This window comes from Cydia amplana, chromosome 8 (genome assembly GCF_948474715.1).
Source record: "Cydia amplana chromosome 8, ilCydAmpl1.1, whole genome shotgun sequence".
Lineage (NCBI taxonomy): Eukaryota > Metazoa > Arthropoda > Insecta > Lepidoptera > Tortricidae > Cydia > Cydia amplana.
In genome coordinates, this window is record NC_086076.1 from 6,130,412 (window position 1) to 6,153,260 (window position 22,849).

The window sequence follows — 22,849 nt, forward strand, 5'->3', positions numbered from 1 at the left end:
AACACATTTCGGGGTGTTTTTAAACATTATTTTGTCGTTAAAAGAAACTAAAACGCTGAAGCGCTGTTTTGTGGTTTTTAATTAACGTACCTAACAATTTAATTGTCATGATTGATACGTGATGATGACGTCAGGGAATTTATAATGAAGTAATTCTTGCTATGTGCAATTAAAGCCCTGCATGTAGTACAGTACAGAATAGATTAAATGAAGTGAAGATGAAAATGATTAGAATGAAGTCGTAACTTTTGTAACTGAGCCTCTCTAGTCCATAAAAAAAGTCTAATTTCCTAGTGGGAAATGACTGGTCTTTGCTCATTGTATGGATAGATAAGGCCGCTCATTAAGGGAATCTGCGGGCTCGAGACGCTCCGCGTCTCCGCAATTTCCGCGAGGCTCGTCCTGGTGGCGCGGACAATGCTCGCTCCCCGCGTCCCAGCATGCAGGGAACAGCGGGCGCAGGGACGGCAGTCGCCCGCCAGACGCCGAGCCGCGCGCCGAGCGCCACGAGCGCTCGCGACGCTTGCCGCGCCACAACTTCGACATGGACTGGGGCATCCGCCGTAAGTCCTCACACCGAACCCATCGACCTCACCTCGCACGTAACCAATCTCGTGCGGTTGCCGGCGCGGTGGTCCGCTCCGCCGTCGGCGCTGCGGCCGGCCACTAGTAAACAAACGCATGTGGCTCAGAGTAGTCCGACCGGTGTGCCCGCAGATGCCGGTCGGCTCCGCCAGTGATGGTATTTTTAACTCGTTCCGTAGTTCGATGTCCGTTGTTTCGCCGAATCGATAGGTATGCATAATACCGACCTTCAAGGTCTTGGAGCGGTTTCGCATCACTTTAGTTTTCAAGTTGCATTAACTTGGTTAGAAGTTTTGAGCCGCAGATGTAAATTACAACTGTGTTGTAAACCGGTCGCGAATATATTCATAGTACATATGGAGTGGTTTTATTCGAGATCATGGACCTAATCCGCTAGGATTCGAAACTTTCGAAATCATTTTACGGCGACCTCAATAAACGAGATATTTCTTTTGTCTCATCGTGGACCGGTTTTATTTCGTCGCGAAATGTCACGATAAAGAGAGCTTTTACTGTCTGCTCATAAACTGGTGTGTCTACGAGTAACATGACCTTTTAACATCTTCTTTAAGAGTACCTAATCCCAACACACAAATTGTTCCTTTAATGGCTTCCTTGACAGTCGACAGTGATATGTGAAGCTCGCTTAAAAGAGTCAAGGTTTGAACAAAGGCAAATGCATTGTGTGGAGTGACCTAGGATACGGGTATGGTAATTCTACTTAATACATACATATTATTATTTATTACTTGGTACGATTCTATGTGATGTCCAGTTGGACAATCGAAGCAATACCTACCTGTATTTTGTTAATAATTAAAAACTAAAAACTCTTAGGTAGGTAATCCTTATATTTTGTCCCTAAGTCGTAACGCTTTTTTCCAAAAGCAAACCAACGTAATAGTAATAGCAGAGCTGCATATTATACTATTACATTACAAGGACTAGTTTTTGTTCGCTAGAACGGGGTTAATTAATTAAAGGCGCAAAACACCGGGCAAACAGTCGCGACTAGCTACATGCCCGTCAGGTGCATACATTATACACGTTTTCTTTTATTTGTGTCCAACAACGTGCGTGTTCGACTTAGACCACCCTTTTTACATGCTTTTATTTCTGAAGCAATGTGTTGTCTAGTTCTATTCGATATTCTATGCCTATTTTTAGCCGACTACAAGATATCAAAAAGAGGTGATCTCAATTTGGTTGTATGTTTTTTTACAGAATTCCGTCATTTCTCAACCGATTTTGAAAATTATTTTGTTGATTGAAATTATATAAATACTTAAAAATTGGTCCCATTTTTGTCAAAATACAGTTCCGATGGATGGGATCGAGGGAGCTCCTCAAAACTTATAGGTGCACATACCATTGTTTGTATTAATTCAAATAAAATTCAAAACCTATTGCTTTGTCAGAACTATCAAAAGGAGTTGAAACGAAATTCAAAAGCAAATTTCTGATATCAATGCAATAAAATTGTTGCAAGATACAAATTGCTTTGTTTGTCTTCATCCTATCTTGAGGCCCAAACTGTAATGAGCGCTGCTCTTAGAATAAACTATTTTGTCGTTGCTTGAATCGAAACTGCCCTAATAGTAATGCCTATGTTTTCCTAGCTACATATATTAAATATCATTTAGTTAACTGGTAGAGTACACTTCTTTGTGGACACTCTGCATTAAAAAAAGAGAAAACCATACAGCCTTCTTTCCATGGTTTTCAATCACGATTTAAAGCAAATCCAGTGCCATGCCAGAGATTATCATAATCATGTGGCCCGCTCCAGATTCTGTTATGTCATATACGTGCATAATAGAGTCTTGAGATTAGATTTTCTGTTCAATGGAGTGTAGCGAAAAGCGTCTCCCTTATTCCCCGACCACTTTAAGAAGGTGTTAGTGGGCGGGAGTGTTTTGCCTATAGACAAACATGCAGAAACATGCCACACATGGGTTAACCATTCGATTTTCAGATTGCTCTACATACCTAGCTACTTACTACATAATTGGTTCCAATATGATAACGAAACTTAATTCGCATTGTATTTGCTTACACGGAACACTTAATGTAAAAAAAAAAACATGAAAACACAGGTATCAGAAATCTTGACGGCATTGTAGTGATTATTTGGAATTTGCATACTAAAAACCCTGTGTCAGTAGCACTAGACGTGTAAAAGTAGAAAACCACGATACGCATAAATTAGGTTTATGTTTAGCTGTAACAAATGTGTAAGCCGACTAATACGATTTCTTTTATTACTCATTACCATAAATATTACATAATAGTAAACTAGCCGTTCTATTATGAGTAGGTAGGTTAATAATTTTAACTAAAACTTGACTTGTTTTATTTTTTGTAACATATTTAGTGCTTTTTTTTGTTTTATATACATACTCACATTAAGTTTGAAAAGCACGTCTCTGGCATCCTTACAATTTTCATTTTTGTTATTGATTGTTGTGAGGAAACCTGCATGTATCATGTACATCCACGGAAAAAATCTCCCAATTCAAAGGTGTATGTGATTTCCCAACCCGCTTTGAGCCAGCACGACTATATCCCAATTCCACTAATGCATTAGAAGAGGCTTGTGCTCACTGTGTGGAACGTATACGTGTTTAATACTCTGATATTATTTTTGTACTGCTTGTTATATTGGAATTAGATAAACTGTCTCCCCTACTATCTCTGGAAAGGTTTCAACTACCCCAAATACCATATAAATACAGCCCGTTGACAATCAGCCGCCGGACGGTACAGTAAACGGCCGGACGGACGGCCCTCTTAGCGTTGACATGGTAGCGATTTAGATGATAACAAATTTTAATCAAACGCTAAACCAAATTGAACCCTAACTTAAGCTCGTTTATTCTTCGTCATACACGCAATTTGCAATCTAAACATCGTGTTTTCAGTCGCGCTCGAGTGCGTCGAGCCTTAGACATGTAGAGCAATGAACTGACGACATGTGCTGTCGCTACATATAACAGCCTATTTCAAGTTTTACTTTTAAAATGTCAAGGCGACAAGAGTGCCACACCTGCCCTAATAACCCTATTGGGTCGACGGCGGAGACGAATAGCTAGTGTATTAGCTTGAGATCAACTTGAAGGCCCAGAGCCCCGCGACTCGCGCCGGTGCCGGTGTTTGCCAAACTTGCCCTAATACATAGTATACTTCACTTATCTGAATTAGCTTATCACTACGTAGTTTTATTCCAAATATAATAGAATATAAATTAGTTCGTAAAGTGTCATTTTATTGAACTTGCTAACTATATATGTAAACAAAAGTCACTAGTAAATTGACATTCAGAGACATAATATATTTGTTTACATAGTTAGTTATCAAGTTCCATAGAATGACACTTTAAGCACAAACACAGAAAAGAAAATTATACAAAATAGGAAAACATAGGAAGGAGAAAGTGCCACGAAATGGTCTCATTTCAGCATGATGCTGGCGACTAATAAACTCCGAAGTTTCTGCAATGTAGCCTAAAGAACTGTGAGATTTTCATTATGAATCCTTAATTTTAAATCCGCTTACTTATGTATGAGACGCAGCTGCTACTACAGCTATTTTGTTAAACAAACGAGATCTCTCTTTAGCGATAAGGCCGCCTGTTGTTTACCTCTGTCTTCATGTATTATTTGTGTTTCCATGTACATTTATTCTGAGGTTGTGTTGTGTTGTGTATCTCTTGTCTTGAAGTAGAATGGCGAGCTACGATTGGTTTAATACGACTGATTCCCAGTGATAAAGTTCTAATCAATGTTTAGAAGGGGTAGACTAGACGTTTGGCGATGACAGCTTGCTTTTATTATGTATGATTTATGCAGGTTATGATTAATACATGTTTCAATTACCTCCTGACACGGCATTTGTCAACCAATGTCGGAGTAAATATTTATATCCAACATATGCGTGCTCCATATTGCACGATAAATTGTATAAGATATGCCTCAACGAAAATGGTATGTTATTAAAATGTGCTAAGTATATCGTGCGAGAACGAGAACGCGATAACGCCTAAAATGTATCTAGAGCACGGGGTCGCGAATCGCGACAGCGAAACTTTGGAATCCTTTCTTTCATACACACATACATATACAATGCTATTGGATCAAGCAATTTCAGTTGTACTTATACCTGCGCGTGTATTTGGTACTTCAACGACATGATAAAACAGCATCAGCAGGTATCGCACGTTTCATATAGATGAATGTCGTAAACCTTCTGATCCCTTCGGAGTATAGATAAAAGCCGAAACTAAGGGGGTTCGAAAATACGACGAAACGTGCCGAGAAAAGATATGCACTGCCTTTTGTCTTGGCGGGGGCACGGCCGTGCCCCCAGATATTGATATGCACTACATAGGTTTTTAAAGTAAAATATAGTACTTATTGAGGAAAAATCAAAAACCGTAAGACACCCATTTTATTTATTAATTTTTAAACTTTATTGTACAAAAAAAGGATAAATGGCGGACTTAATGCCTCATGACATTCTCTACCAGCCAACCATAGGTATATTTTTTAATACCTACTTATATAATTTGCTTTGCTTCCAATTTATAATATGGAACATGTGTCACCAGAAGGGTCCATTAATCAACTACATATTTGGTAGCTTTAGAAGTTATAATTATATTTACCAATGTCGTGTGTGTTCATGTGTAATATGTGGATACTACGTATTGTACTAAGATTTTTTTACATTACCTAATAGGCCCTTTGAATATTCCAAGGGTTGTATTATTAATTATTAAACTGAATTAGATCGAAGACGGGCATAAAGTCGATACGGCATCATTAATTAATGTTTGCGATGCATTGTCGTGAATGATACACACACAATTGGGATGGGGCCTCTAACCTATAAGACATCTTGCAGTTTGTTTAACGTACCTAAAGCCAACACGCACGCCGAATCAATACAATTAGGGAACATTAAGTAAATTAGCCATTCGAGGTAATAGTACTTACCTAATCATATAAAGAAGAACTTTGCACGAACTTTATGGTAAGGGATAGGTATTGAAATTAACTAAGAGTTTCGGTTAAGTACATTGCAACATTACTTTCCTTTTTTCTTGCTTGGTAGCCACACTAAGCGCCACTTGCACCATCCCACTAACCCGGGGTTAACCGGTTAAACCTGGAGTTATGGTTACTAATACAATTTGACACTGGGTTAACGGTTTAACTGCTTAAACCCGGGTTAGTGGGATGGCGCAAAGTGTTCAAAAACATCCACCAAAACATTATTAGATATACCTAGTGTAAGCGCAATAGCAATCAATAGGTTTTTGATTTCACTATTGTACATTATCTTAACATCATCATTTTGATAACCAACCTAAATGCCACGTTGACATCAGTTTGTTTACCTAGACCCTTCTGACTTGGTCTCGTCTCGTGTATGTGGCACCGGCGCTGTATTAATAATGCACCAAATAATAGCCAAGCCAAAAAAACCCCGTTACCCCCCCCGTTACTGTATAACCATAAGGTATATTTATTTAAACCGCAGTGTTATTGTACACACTTTATTAGAGCATCTAGCCACGCCTAGAGGTGCGGTTTGATGTCCGGAGCGATTCGTGCCCGAAGTAACGGCTGAGGTGCCCTCGCCCTTTTTATGGTTTTGACAGACTCAATTGAACAGAAGTTCTTAGTTACTGCTGTTTCAAATATTGTTTGTATATTGTTATAATCAAAATGGGTTTTGGGAGGGGTCTATAAGTGTTAGTGTTGGTTGGTATAAGTGATGGTTAGTTTAGATTATCAACCCAATGTTCATACGCCTGTCTACAGGACCTACAGGTATTTTCAAGCATCAAGTTTATCCTAGGAGTTTCCGCCTTTCAAAACTTTGAGCGGTGATTTCCGACAGTAGATCCCTGCAGGCGTTCCGGCAACTTTACCGATATCTCGATTCCCTGAGCGCTAATAAATCGATTTAACTCCGGAGCAGTTGTCGATATCTACCTAGGCTTGCATGGAGCGTTAAAAGTTTCATCTCAATCAAATATTAGCCTTCCTAGTTTTAGGACTCGTAAGTCAGTAACGCCAAATTACAGTAACGTGTTTCGGAATAAAACCCCGGCAATATTTGTTTATACCAATATTTTTTTCTAAACGCACATTTATCACCACAGCATTTCGGACATAAACATTGCGGGTATATAAACCAATTTACACGTAACATCGTCTACAGGCGACGGAGGTGTTGGAAATGTCTTAAGAGAACATGTTACATAACTCAGTGCATGTCGGGATTGTAGAACCTTGTCCGCTGCAGGGATCTGCAGTAATTACGACGTCCCCCTTCGTTGCACTTCATAATAGTAGATACACAAGTAGCATTTATTTCGTATATAAATTATTGACTGCTACAACAACAAACAGAGGTAGTGCAGCGATCTAAATACTTACCTGTTTATTTTTATTATATTTTATGTAAACAAACTGCCAATTTTCTCGTAAATGTAGAAACGCGAAGTAACGTTTCCACTGTACTAATTTTTCCTAATTATTTACTGCGGAGAAAATCAGTTATGTTTTACCTACACGCCTGAAATAAATCGGATGGAGCATTGTAGATTTAGTGATGATCTTTCATGTAATTTGTACTAGAGCTAATGCGTACATGAAATACCAGCTTTGACACACAATTTGACATGCAAAGTGCGATGAAGTTTGTTTCGTTTTCAATCGGTTTAAGATATACCTAATACTTGTTGCGTCGTTGTGGCAATTTTACCAAATTTGTATGTCTACGATACGCACTGGAACAAAGAAAATAGATTTGTAGTAGCTTGGAAGTACAACATATCGAGTGGTGAAATTAGGCATTTTAAAGATCTTTCATATTCAGTCCTGATGTCAATATTCAACTCCGTTTTACGGCATTTCCGCTACGTGAATGTGATATTTAATAATTCATAAGTCGCGTATCGGTACGTACGTACCTGTAACTGTAGGTATATAGGTACATCAAAGATTCCATGTTAAAGTATCAAAATTTGTATTCACTCGGGGCATCATACGAAACCGGGCCGCATTGGATGAGTTACGGCCGAAAGGTCAGATGCTATGGCCTATATTATCATGATTGTTTGCCAAGAGGATTCTTTTCGAAGGCCTAAGGGATTCTTTTGTTGATTATATTACCCTTACAATGTATTATCTTGAAGGCCTCAAGAAACTTGGCCGTTTTGTTTAAAATGTATCAGCCATTGTACCTAAGCGGTACTTTTGACATTATAATCTAAGCACTTGTAACAAATAAACGTCCTTCAGCCCACCTTTATGACCTTCGACATCGCATAAACGTTTTTATGGCTTGACAATATGTAGTTAAGTAAGTACACTGTAAATTTAGCTTTGGCAAACCATTACAACCGGCATGAAAGTTTAAGCAGTAGGATTTTTTCCTTTTTTGCGTGAATACATACATCACATACATGGTCAACTTAAATGCCATTTCTAATGCTTATCAGAAATAAAATACAAATTGTTTGAACAGCTTCACATTATAGCACATTTTCAAAGTATTAGGCATGATTCGCAGCTAAACCCTGAAGTGTCAATCAGCTATACAACATCAAAGAATGGTCCCGTGTGGGTATATATGTAAATGCGCCTTAACTAGGTCCGTCCACGTCCAGGCCATGTTGTTTGCTTACACAAGGTCGCCTAACATTGTGCCTGTTCGTATCTGGCGTCTCGATAGCTCTGGATAGGCTGAGGATTTTAATACTTTGTTCGAGGATGAATCTGATTCAAGAATTTGACATGTAGAATACATGAGCCCTAGGGATAGACATACGCTACTTTATTTTTAAAAACTCACCTCCTGGAGGAGGGAGAGGAAATTGCACACAGATCGAATCCCACGCGGGTGGAAACTCGCGCACAGTTAGTATTTTATAAATGCTTATTTTGATTTTAACCACCTACAATTTGTAAATCAAATTGCTATTGCTTTGTCTGCATGGTAGTCTTAAGATTTTTGCACCAATGCATGTAATCTCGATCATGAGACGGACAATTTTGATTACGGAGTATAATTGATTCCCTTAAAATTGATCATTCAAATAGACGACAGGCAATCGTTTAGATATTAGTTTGTTGAGAGATAAGTTTAAAAACCATACGACGAGTTAAGATTTGTACTACCACATGCACTGTTAACTCACGCGCGAGAATAGTCAACTTTGTTCCAATCAATAGAACTGGGTGAAATTCATTCTTATTGTAGGTAATAAAAATATGAAGTCAATTAAAATCCTCAGAAACAGTCTGCAAATTTGGAAATATAATTAACCTTTAGCTGTATAACAAAGGTATACTTATTACATTTGAAAGGGTTTCCTGCTTATTCAACTTCTAAAACGATAATAGGATGTAATTGTCCTGAAATCAGCGAAAACGTGCTCGCTTTACGAATGCAGAGCCATTTAGAATCGGGATCAATCCTCTAAATGGATGCCGGCGCGGTATTGTGATATCGATAAACTGTATGCTTACAGTATAAAGTGTAGTTAAATTTTCAATTATTGACTAAAATTGATGATGCTTTAATCAATATTGATAATGTACCAACCAGGAAAGCCTGCATTTAATTGATTACTAGGAGCATCATGTCAGCGACAAAAACACATAGAAACCCAATATACCTAATACGAAAGGTGCATCACTTTGCCACAAATAAGTGGGCCTTTAGTAAACTCTCCGAAATGGAGCTCACAAATCAAAACGAATCTAATTATATAATAAATTTTCATATTTTTCATTTGTCCTTTCAAGTTTTTTTTGGCGTGCTCGATTGTTAAGAGGAACTTTAATTTATTCGCATACACACTAGCTACAATACAAAAGCTTCGCGGCGGTCACAAGTCACAAATTACTGACCCGGTTTAAAAATATTCATTATTCAAACAAAGCCTTCCACCGGCGTTGTTAAAAGAACGAATTTAATCGCGCAACTGAAGCACAGCCCTATTAAAATTACATACCACGGATTTGTTTTCGAAATCCAATTTTAAATGTATGTATAATAGCAGTAATTGTGTTGGAAATTACGTGCTTATTTGCCAGTATTAGCCAATCAATCGTATTGATCACGATCATAATTAGATTAGGTATCCTTTCGGGGTGGTTCCGAATGTTCCGATTTTGGTATCCTAAATTCAAAATTTATACGTTTACCCCCATCAGCCTTTCAGTATAATGCTGATCACGCAGTGCCTCACTGGAATGAGAGTGAATTTTCTTTCTATACACGTACAGTCGTACACATGTCAACCAGTGCTTTAGTAATATAATCAATTAATCACACCACACTTAGCAGGATCCCAGTGTCATGCGGAACAGAGGGCCTACCGCGTACATCGAAGTTCGCAAATTGCGGGCATCTTTCTCTTTAACTTCAATTAAGGCTTAATTAGGGTGACAGATAAAAATGCCCGCAATTTGCGAACTTTGGTGTTCGCGGTCCCGCAGATAAAGACCGTATCGTTAATTATGGAAGGAAACAACTTTACTTAGCGGTTTTTTCTGGTATTATTTTTTTATTTAAAAATTACACATATAATAGTTTAATTAGTGCTTTAATAATAAGTAACATTTCTGGGAGATCGACGTAAAGCATATGGTTTGGACAATATTTACGTAATCCTCCCGAGTAACAACAACGATTGTGGACAAATACTACAAGAAAGAACAAGACGAGATATTACACAAAAAAAAATCGTACTATGTAAACAGCAATTACACATGATTCGTAAAGAGAAACATCTGGGCATAGTCTAATCATTTCTTTTAGTTGAATTTTTTTTTTGATCTGTGCATGGTGGCATTTCAGAGAATATGGCATGTTACTTACGACAATCCCGACTTTGGTATACAATATAACCATCATGGAGCGTTTCTATCGACCTGCTCTAGCCATGGTTCAACGCCATGAATGTCCGTTAGGCTTTGGATTTCGGTAGATTCTTTTAGCTGTTTCCCTCATTTCGCTTGCGTCAGAAATTGACGGGAATTCAAAATGTTGCATAAAAAGTCGCTTTCATGTAAAAATAAAAATTCACCACATTTATTCTGTGGATGTTCAATTGAGCAATCATGAAAAGGACACTTAGATGACACATTTTGGCAGCATATTAACCTTTTGTTTTTTTAAATCGTACCAAGGGATCGGTGAAATAGTCTCAAATTAAGCTCGATAGGTTTGTCCAAATTATATTTGCTAGACGGTATTAAAATCATCATAAAGTCCCTAAAATAAAATAAATGTAAAACCTTCTTATATCAGATGTGGCTTAAAAATAATTATACCTTAAGAACATAGTAATACAAAATAATACACACGTCAACAGTTAGACCAGGTTTTATCTGTATCCATAATTAACGATACGGTCCTTACTATCCTGTAAGACTTAATGGCTCATCTACACGATGGGCCAGTGCTGGGCCAATGAGTTGGCCATACGATGGTTGGAACGCAACTACACGATGGCGACATTCAGACGACGTGGAAGCATTAGCCGTTGCAGCAATTTATCTATACGCCACGTACCAATATTTTCTTCAAGTAATTAAAAAAATGGCGTAGAAGCTGCAGCCCTAGTAGCACGGTCGCATTTTTATCATTTATCACCATGCCTGTCACGTTCTAATAAGTATGTAAATGCGAAAGTGACGGGCTTAGTGATAGTGGATAAAAATGGATCCGTGCTGAGCCCGCAGGAGCTTTTTTATTAAACATACTTCCCGAAAAAAATGAATGTTAGATTTTTTTAAAGAATTAAATTAATTAAATATCTTTTTAGGGTTCCGTAGCCAAATGGCAAACAACGGAACCCTTATAGATTCGTCATGTCTGTCTGTCTGTCCGTCTGTCCGTCTGTCTGTCCGTCCGTATGTCACAGCCACTTTTCTCCGAAACAATAAGAACTGTACTGTTGAAACTTGGTAAGTAGATGTATTCTGTGAACCGCATTAAGATTTTCACACAAAAATAGAAAAAAAACAATAAATTTTTGGGGTTCCCCATACTTCGAACTGAAACTCAAAAATTTTTTTTTGCATCAAACCCATACGTGTGGGGTATCTATGGATAGGTCTTCAAAAATGATATTGAGGTTTCTAATATCATTTTTTTCTAAACTGAATAGTTTGCGCGAGAGACACTTCCAAAGTGGTAAAATGTGTCCCCCCCCCCCTGTAACTTCTAAAATAAGAGAATGATAAAACTAAAAAAAATATATGATGTACATTACCATGTAAACTTCCACCGAAAATTGGTTTGAACGAGATCTAGTAAGTAGTTTTTTTTTATACGTCTTAAATCGCCTAAATACGGAACCCTTCATGGGCGAGTCCGACTCGCACTTGGCCGCTTTTTTTAATTTCATGTTATCATACAATTTGCTTCAATTATTTTAGATCATATTATAATTTTGTTAATAGCTTACCAACATAGCTGTGCAAATTGTGCAGTGTAGGTACTTACTATGTATAGTTAGATATGTATCTAATATTAATTTATTTAACTATGTTTATGTTATGTTTATGTTTATGTGTATGTTTTAGTATGTATTGTTATATTTATTTATTTAAATTGTAAATGTACTGTCTGCGTAAATTTCCTATTCCTCCTCCTAAATTTCCGGCTCCTCTACACGATGGGCCAGCGCCGGCCACTCCAAGGGACGCAGCCATGCGGTAGAATGAGATAGCAATACCTAACGCATAAATACGTCCCTTGGAGTGGCCGGCGCTGGCCCATCGTGTAGAGGAGCCATAATAAATTTATTGACACCTACTCCCGCGTTCATTGGAGTATGCACTTCGACAAAGGCTTTGTTTATGTAAGGTAGCGAGGCGCAGTGCTATCTCCGCTGCTGCATTTGACTAGGCCCGTGCCCGGTGCGGAGGGCCGCTGAGTAGCTCTTGTTTTATTCACAACATAATAAAGGCGAGGACGGTGTTGTCGCGGAACGCTTTTGGGGTTCCGTGACGGAATGGTACACGGAAATATATTGTTACTTTACCGCAAATATGAATATTTCACTGGGGTAACACGCAGTAAAATTATTTAGGAGATTTTTCTATTACTTATGCGACATAAGTACGTAAACTATAATTTTATTTTTATCGTCACATGGTTAATTACGGTAATAAATAATTTAGAAGATGAGAAAATGGGTTGTTTTGGTTTTAAATATCGAGGCCAGGCTTTCCTATGTCATGTGTTCGTTAGGAATTACAAAAAAAAACTGCACAGTGATTTAATGCTCGCTCGCTCGACGAAATAGGCCTAAATAAACTATTTATTGTACTTTCATCAACACATATTTTCAGACCTGATCTTGTTGCAATAAGATTTATGAATGGTTGCTCAGTTGCGAAAACCACAAAACACGTAAGGCGTAACAACGTCTTCTCTGGAATACATTTTCGCCCAGCATCATTTCTGTTTAACCTCAATCAAATCCATATGATGACGTGAAAATATATGCGCAAGTTCCGCCATCACACGGAACACACCCACGCCTGAACTGTGCAAGTGTGCCTGCTGTTGTCAACCGATTCGACATGGTCTACTTAATTCTAAACAGGCACTTACTATGCTTAAACGGTGTGCAGTGAAGTATTTTTATTTATGCATCCTAAGACGCTATTAAATTGCCTCCGGCAAGAAAACTTTGCAGTCTTAAAAAGGTGGACAAAAAAATCACTTGTGTTGTTTTTCAGTATTTGAATTTTTAAAAGAATCGCCGGTCGCGTAGATTAATAAGCCTGTGATAATGAGACTGAACGAAAAAAAACGAACAAACTCATGGATACTTCACGCTTTCATACTAAGCTACGCATGTGTCGCATGTAGCCTGTAGCATGATAAAGTGTACTATATCGAATAATAAATTATTAATAAAGGGCTGGTCGAAAATGTTTCATGATTATTAGTGTAGGATGTCGGGCCGCCGATGACGAAAAATACGCGTAAAAGTTTGTATGTACAGTTTATTTTACACAGTATTTACACAGCACATAAAGTTACACAGAATATATACAAACTAGAAGCAATTTACACTTATTAATACAAATAATGTGCAAACACAAAACATAGATGCTATGCCATTCGCAAAGAAAAACTCAGAGCAAAAAATACTTTTTTTAAAAAACAAAAGACGCGCGCGCTGGCCGCGGCATCCTTACCGGCCAGCACGCGCGCAGCACGGAGGTTGGTAGGTCCCGTCGCCTACATTCCCCACCCCAGTGCTGGCTCAGCACTCATTTACTATTGGAATTCGTGCAACGCGTGTTGCCGAACGCCTCAACGTTCCCGACTTAGTTTTCAGCTCAACCATGCGCACCCGACCATCTGTTCCAGGGAATACTTGACTTACCACACCTTTTAACCACACGTTTCGGCGAGCCCCAGGATCCACTATCAGCACCAGGTCACCTATCTGCAGAGGCCTCTGTTCTTGGTTCCATTTTTGACGTGGAATCAAAACCGGCAAGTACTCTCTGACCCATCGCTGCCAAAACATATCTGCTAGAAGCTGTGACTTGCGCCATTGCTTCCGGAGATGTAAGTCGTTATCATTAAAACAACCTAATACAGGTAAGCTGGACGACGTACCGAGGAGGAAATGATTTGGCGTCAAAGCCTCATCACTTCCAGGTTCAACAGATACGTGAGTTAAGGGTCTACAGTTCACTATATTTTCTACCTCGGCTATAAGAGTGCTCAAAGTTTCATCTTTGGGCGCTCTTTCTTTTAAAATTACCTTTAGAGAAGTCTTTACACTGCGCACCAGTCGTTCCCATGCCCCACCCCAATGGGGACTAGCGGGTGGAATAAACGACCACTGGATTCCTTCGTTCGCAGCTTCTCTTATCAAGACTTCATCATCTAGTTCCTGAACGGCTTTCTTCAATTCCGAATCAGCGCCCCGCAGGTTAGTACCGTTATCTGAATACAAATATCGCGGCCAACCTCTTCGTGCCGCCATCCGCCGAAGTGCCATTATCATAGAATCCGTTGTCAGAGTATAAACTATTTCTATATGGACGGCTCTTACCGTCAGACAAGTAAAAAGTACACCATACCTGTTTTCGCGGTGTCTTCCCACTGTCACCTCAATTGGGCCAAACAGATCACATCCGCTGTATGTAAACGGCCTCTGATGGTGAGCCATACGCGCTGCTGGTAAGTCTCCCATCCTGGGAACTTCAGGTTTGGCTTTCCTCAGTCTGCATATCATGCAGCGTGAAGCTACAAACTTGACAGTAGACCTTAGTTTCACTATCCAGTATCTCTGCTTGAGATCATTTACTACAGTCTCCTGTTGATCGTGAGCAGCCTTTTCATGGTAATGTTTGGCTAATAGTCGCGCTACTTGATGCTTACCGTCAAGGATGATTGGCCTTTTAACATCATGTGCTACATCTAGTGCGGCGTCAATTCGGCCACCACATCGTAGCACTTCGAACTCGTCTAAAAATGGTGATAAGGTACGTATTCTGCTATTGCAGTCTATACACTTACCTGCTTTTATTGCTGCAATCTCTTGGCCGAAAGACTCTCGCTGGGCTTGTTTCAATATAAGACGCTCCGCTCTTTCCATTGTTTCGCAGTCCTCTTCGCTTGTAAGTTTTTTACACTTGTTTACAAACTTAAGAACCGCTGCAGTAGCTCTCTTAAGCCGCAACCAAGACGAAAAACGATGAGGATCCGGAAGAGGTGAGTTTTGAGCAGTTACTTGGACCAATGTTACGCGTTCTAGATTTGAAACATTGACATCTCGTTCCACTAAGTCTCGCGGCCATGTAGATTCTTCACCGTATAAAAATGTAGGACCGTTGAACCATTCGTTTTGAAAAATGGTTTCGTCGTAGACCTCACGTGTGGCTGTGTCAGCAATATTTAACTTAGTAGGTACGTACCTCCACTCTGATCCACGCGTAAGCTCGTCGATTTCACCCAATCTGTTCGCAACAAAAGTCTTATAATTGCGTGTGTCGTTTTTTATCCAGTGCAACACGGTAGTGGCATCACTCCAAAAGTATCTTCGCGTTGCTTTGAGTTTGTGCTCTTTCAACAGTGTATCTGCTAATCTGGCAGCTAAAAGAGCACTTTGTAACTCATATCTGGGCACTGTCAATGCCTTGACTGGACAAACTCGACATTTGCTAGCCACTAACGCTACACAGATGTTTCCAAACTTGTCATTCCATCGCCAGTATGACACGGCAGCCATTGCTTTTGTTGACGCATCACAAAACGTATGCAATTGCAGATTATTATACTCACAACTTGTTGCAACAGCACTTGCGCTGACGCCCGTCAGTGGAGATGGTGCAGCGTTTGTAGCGACCGGCTCTCGTAGCATTGCTACGCTTCCTGTTGTCGCTGCCTGGTGATAACATCTGGGTACTCGAATTTTGTTTATTACCTGCAGCAGCTCGAGCCACTTTCGCCACTTATCAAATGTGGCGTCAGGAATGGTGTCATCCCAGCCGACATGCGATTTCCACGTGTCTTGAAGCATTATCTTACCTTGTATAGTAAAAGGAGCCAAAAGCCAAACACGTCGAATATTGACATAATAACTTTCAACATTAGCCTTTTAGTTGGTCTTTGCTCACCTTTTAATATATCAAGTGGCACACGCTTCAACGACACGTCGAAACCTAGTTCGTCCGTCCCTGGGTACCAAATGAGCCCGAGCGTTCGTTCGCCTTCGTACTGCTGACCTATTTTGAATTTCACAGCGGCGTTGCCTAGAGCATCGGTAGGCACACTTTTCAACACATCCAAATTATTGCTCGTGAAATTCCGAATTTCGAACCCACCCTCTTTGTGAATATTAATTATATCCCTTACCATATCAATCGCGGTAGATTCGTCCGGTAGACTTTGTATGTAGTCATCCATATAGTGCTGCTCACAAATAGCAGCGACGGCTGAAGGATGTGTTGATTCAAACCGTAGCGCATTTTTATTTTTTATAAATTGCGCAATGAAAGGTGCGCAATTGGCGCCAAAAATGAGTGAAGTCATAGAATATGTTTTCACGGGCTCATTAGGCGTACCTCTCCATAGAAAATGCAAAGCATCTTGGTCTTCAGGTCTAATCTTTACCCTTAAAAACATATCCTTTATGTCTCCAGTCACTCCCACTCTGTTCTCACGAAATCGAAGCATTATTCCGAACAGAGACGAAAGTAAATCTGGCCCTGTAAGTAGGTGATCATTAAGTGACATACCTTCACATTTAGCGGCCGCGTCAAACACGAGCCTGAGTTTCTTTTTGTTTGGGTTATCTACCCCAAAATGAGGAAGGTACCAGGTCTTTGGCGTCAGCTGCGGCTCCTCCATCTCCCTAGCAAAGTCATTATCAAGTAAATGGCTAACGCGTTCGCGATACCTTTGAGCAAACTCTTCATTTGCAGCCATTTTTCGTTCTACACCTTGTAGCCTTTTGAAAGCCATAGGAAAGCTTTCGGGTAATTTGCAGTTGTCGTCCTTCCAAGGTAATCCTACTTGCCACCTACCGTTAATGAGAGTCGCAGTTTGCTCAAGCTTTGCTTGGGCGGACACGTCGTCGCTGTTCTGCCTTGGCTTACCTGTAACACCCATGGCCTCTATACTAAAAGAGCGCCTCACCACCTCGTGCAACTCGCGGAGGCCGAGTTCAGATTCAACCACAGGTGCGCCGGACAAGAGCAGCGTCGTGTGTGCTTGCATGGCTGAGCTTTCTACGTGCGGAACCCGCACTGGGCCATGCACGGACCAACCCAGGGGTGTTCGGGTAGCTAACGGCTCATAACGTTTACCTACACATACCTCTAAAGGAATAAACAAATGACAGTTATCTTGCCCTATTAACACTTCGGGCTTCATATCAACATTTTGTGACAACTTATTTTTTAGTGCTCTAAGGTGAGAATACTTTTCTAGATTAATATGGGATACATTTTGTTCTGGCAAATCCAAATCTATTACACCACGAGCCTTAATACTAAACACTTCATCATTTTCACTAGATATATCGACATTATACACTGTAGTGTCATGCACTGAGTCGTCACTTTTCCACGCACCACGTACGAGCATAGATTGAGGGCGCCCGCGTAACCCAGCGCGGGCGGCGAGCTCGCGGCTAACCATCGTTACCGAAGATCCGTCGTCGATAAATGCGTTAACACTGAAAACGCCATTAGGACCGTGAACTTTAATTGGCACTACCTTCAAAAACACTTTAGTGTCCGTCTCCTTCACGTGGTTTACGGTCTCTGCGATAGGTGTAGTAGCCGGCGCCGATGTCGAAGTTTCGATCGAGTCCGTGCTCGGTGAATCAGCGCTGTTGCGGCCAACAAAATGAAGCAACCGATGATGGTCGCCGCCGCAGTTATCTACATCACATACGGGAGCGGAGCAGGATTCGGCCCCGTGACGAGCTTGCAAACACTTAAAGCAAACATTAGAGCGTTTAACATATCTCCAGCGATCCTTACGCAACGCCTTCTTAAACTTCTTACACTCGGTCAGTTCATGTGCAGACATTTTACAATACTGACAGTTTACGTTAGTAGTATTGCGGTTCATCTGGCTGTCCGCTTGCACTAGTACAGCTTGCGCCCGAGTGACATGTTTGTTGCTATTGTGTTGCGTATTCATAGTGCACATTAAACTTGCGTTCGCTGTGGCCGATATCTTTTCCGCTTCTAGGCTAAGAAATTCAGATAATATCTCCAATCGCGGTTTTATGCCTGCCTTTATCTGTACAAAACTATAATCGGACCACTTAGAAATCAGCACTGGTGGAAGTTTGGACAGTACGATTGATGAAACAGTCACATCATGCATATATACTTCGCGGCCAACTGCGCGTATCGCTTCAGTAAAGTTTTGTATTTTCACAGAAAATGCAACGATATCACTGTGATACTCGGGCGATACTGGGCGAAGTTTCTTTATATCGTTCATCAATTTGAATAAAATAGTGTCAGCATTACCAAATTGTAGTTCCAATGTCGCGATGACCTTGTCAGGCGAGGAAGCACTAATTAAAAGAGCTGACACAGCATCTTTTGCAGCACCACGTAGACACTTCCTTAGCCTCCACATGTTCTCAGCCGGGCTGAAACCGCACACCTCTGTTGACTGCATGTACGCCTGTTTAAACTGTAGCCACTCCATCGGGTCTCCGGAGAACACAGGTAGGTCTCGCGAAGTGCTAATTCTGCTAAGTAGGCTTGCATTCGGTTTATTATTAGCAGAGGCAACGGCTAAGTCTTTGATAGCGCTCGCTAGTATCGCGACACTATCAGCAGTGACTACCGCCGACTGGCGGTCATTTTGTTTCTCTATGTTACTTACAGAGGCGGCGGCTACGTTGTCATGTTCATGTGTGCTCGCGGACGACTTATTACCGACAGGAGTATGGGCGACAAACGCCGGTTGGCGCAGTTCGACCGAGTTATTACCATTAGTGTGGTCTTGCTGCTCCTCATGTAGTTCCTGCTGCGGTGGTTCGTGTGTGTCGAGCCAGTCTTTGACATCGCTAATAGAGCCCGCATATGACTGTTGCCTACTATTGTTCTCTTCATCTAACTCGGCTAAGTCCGCCTGTAATTGTTTCTCGATGAGTTGCAACTGAATAGCGGCTTTTTGTTTCTCTGCCTCTAGTTCAAGCCGCTTGCGTCTAGTCTCAATAGAGGATGACATAGAAAGAGACTTACTTTTGCTACGCAGCGACGGTTGTTTGTTACCTTCCATGTTAAATGTACTGTGTAATATTGGTACTTGCAACTCTTTTCGCGCAGCACTACGTGTTTTCATCATTGCGGCTGGTGGTGTCGTAAACATATTGATCCGGTTCGAAGTTGACCACTTTTGTAGGATGTCGGGCCGCCGATGACGAAAAATACGCGTAAAAGTTTGTATGTACAGTTTATTTTACACAGTATTTACACAGCACATAAAGTTACACAGAATATATACAAACTAGAAGCAATTTACACTTATTAATACAAATAATGTGCAAACACAAAACATAGATGCTATGCCATTCGCAAAGAAAAACTCAGAGCAAAAAATACTTTTTTTAAAAAACAAAAGACGCGCGCGCTGGCCGCGGCATCCTTACCGGCCAGCACGCGCGCAGCACGGAGGTTGGTAGGTCCCGTCGCCTACAATTAGTTTAATTGTATCAAATTTTTTATACAGTGCAAAGTTTCTAAATAACATAAATGACGATAAGCTCTTTTATTTTCGTTAAACTATATCGAAACGTCAAAATACAAACTTCCAAAAGTTACAAACACTCCTTGACATTTCTCTTACTTAGTTATGGCTTCCTAGGGGAAGATAAACTTTGACAAGTAGTTATCAAGTGTCAAGTGTATTGTGTTGTGATAGACATGACCTTTCTGAAATAGAGGTTTTCCCTTATACCCCGTCCACCCTTGATCATGTTGTGTGTAATGCGGACTGACGTTTAGGATCGCTATCGGACTCGTGCTGTTTACTTCTGCGGTACGGAAATGTTTTCCAAGTCGCTTTTTATGATTCAATGGATGGTAAATACCAGATGGTTTCTTATATTATTTTGAGCTTAATGGATATTGATTATCTGTCACCTTTACGTAGTTTATAGGCAAAAGTGTCTGAAACTTACATTAACTGTATAGACAAAGAAATATGGATACTCGTGAAGTGGTGGTAAAATACAATTCGCTTGTTGCAAAAAGGCAGTTTTTTAAAGGTGCTTTTCTCATCTACATATATGTAACAAGACAATAGTTTTACTGACAATGTCGAAGTCTAGAACTACATTTTTGTAACACAATCCAACTTTCTAATAAATTAATTTAAAGTCTGATCTACCGGCATTGTTACCTCTTCCTCGCGGAATAAAATATCAGAATAGGTTAAACATCTGAAATAAACAGTTTGTGTTTGTGCAACGGCTCTATGTACAATTAAAGTTGTGTCAGATATTTTGAAAGCATTTTCCTGTCCGATTTTGAAGTTGAGTGCACCACCTATACACGTATTTATAGTGTGTTAAATATTAAAGCCATCAGAGGAAGAACAATGGACAAAACTTGCTTATCGTTGTGGAATTTTGTTATTCGCGGCCTACTTTCAGTTCAGGTCGCGAGCCAATGTGTATGCAATGCATGCAGATCGCGTCGTTCGTATTCCTCGTTATTATCATCAGCATTCCTGGCATGAAAATCAATACGGTACTAAAAGTTAAAATACTTATAAATAGGTCTGTCCATTAAGTTATAACTGGTAAACACGGCGAATCTTCAGCATGAACTTTTAAAGTAGTCTTAAAAGGTCAACAATCCCTATAGCCGTTAGATTGTTCATCGTCATATGACGATGAACAATCGGACGACGCTGATCGTCGGAGAAAGAACTATAAGTGTAACGAAAGAAAGAAGAATCTTTGTAGTTATAAGTGTCCATAGGCTGTGATTGATTTCACATTGGATACAGATGTTTATATTCGTTTTCATGTTGGTCGGTCAAGGAGAATGGAAATTGAAAGATAATTTTAATTTGATGGTATCGACGTTTATGAAAATGCTGCGGTGTTTATGGAGCCACAGGTGGGGTAATTACGCGTATAAGTCACGCAGGCACGCGACAGTACTATCGGGTGTACCGGCGCAAGACGGGCGGGCGCCGGGCGCGGCACCGCGTCGCCCGACAACTAGTGTTCATTACTGCAAGTAAACGAAAACCACAAACTTTGTATATGCGCGCGGGATGCCATGCCGCACCTATCTCTGCTCAACCTGTGCTTAGCGTAGTGTTTGATTAATTATGCGAAAACCTTCATGTGTAATTGTGTCCACCTTATAGTGTTCTAGATGTAACAGCAAAAACATAAAATAATACTTCGTTTTCACGAATACAGCTAGCTAGGAAACCTGAATGACCCACTGAACCATTTATTTAGTGTATAATTCAGTAGACGATCGAGGGTAAAGACTTTTGTTACTCGAACAATATCAAGCTCGACCCGCTCAATAGTGTTTGTACAGCGGGACCGTGCCCAAACTAAATAAAGGACTTCTTTCCTTGTCACTGCGATCCCATAGTAGTTACCATTAACACAGTTTTGCAGGTTAATGGAGGCAATTTAGAACCTTACCGAACTTTGAGAAAGTGCATTTGGTAGAAAACTGCGCTTTCTTAATCAAATCAAAATTTAGTCAATGATTTGGACTTTTTGATATTCGAAATCTAAACCGAATATGTACGTTATTTTAAAGGCTTCGGGCAGATTCTAAATTATTAACTTCAAAACAGATAAAGTGGAAAGAAACTTGATGCAGTTATCTATGACTCTCGTATTGTTGAACAGTGGCCCCGTTGCACTTCATTAAAGAGTCCTCCATTAGTGCTTGCACAATGGTTTCGTTAAACTTTTATCCCCTTCATAGGGGCGTATACCATCGATACCTTCTGCTACTTAATTACTGATACAACACTTGCTTAAGGAGAAGTTTTGCAATGTTTCTTTTGTATAAAAAGCTTGGAAATATTGCAGATGTAATTTGATAGTGACACTTTTCCAGTCAGAAAGGAACATTAATCGAATTTCCCTCTACCGTCCATCATAATAATAAAGTTGGCCTGCATCAAACTCGCTGCACTCGTAGACAGAAAACTGTGCAGGTGCCTTTACCTTAAAACATTATTGCATTGCTTATGAGCGTCAGTGCTATGTAGTAGCGGTAGTATTGAATTCAGTTTCATTTGGATCGCCGCATTGAAACCACGTGGGAAAACTAACATACCAACCGCCGTCGCAGTATCGAGTATGACTTCGACAAAGAGTTCCCTGTTCCTCAAACATGTTGATGAACAGATCTTTTAGTTCCAGACTTCGTAACGGAAAAAAGGAAATTGTTCTTGGTAATAATACATAGCTAATTCCATTTTATGATTTGCGTCGCTTGCGCATTAGCACACACATTTTTAGCATTTTAAGTGTAATAGGTAGTGTCATCACAGAACCATGATGCAGTTTTATAAACACGAGGCTTGTAAATTGATTGACTGTTGAAAAGCTGAGAAGCTTTGAACGTATATTTATGTATTTCGTGTTGCTCTAGCATATCACAAACGGCACTTTACGACCAGAGATCTTTGTCAGCCAAACTTACATGGCAGGGTTACGCTACGCTTTTATTTTTTCCTT

At 40.1% G+C, this 22,849-nt stretch overlaps 1 protein-coding gene and 1 pseudogene across 1 annotated transcript in view; one reads left to right on the plus strand and one right to left on the minus strand.

The window, feature by feature from the left end:
• Nucleotides 1-22,849, plus strand: part of LOC134650323 (uncharacterized) — a 106,316-nt gene that overhangs the window by 48,516 nt on the left and 34,951 nt on the right. The window lies entirely within an intron of this gene.
• Nucleotides 316-16,564, minus strand: LOC134650371 (uncharacterized; annotated as a pseudogene).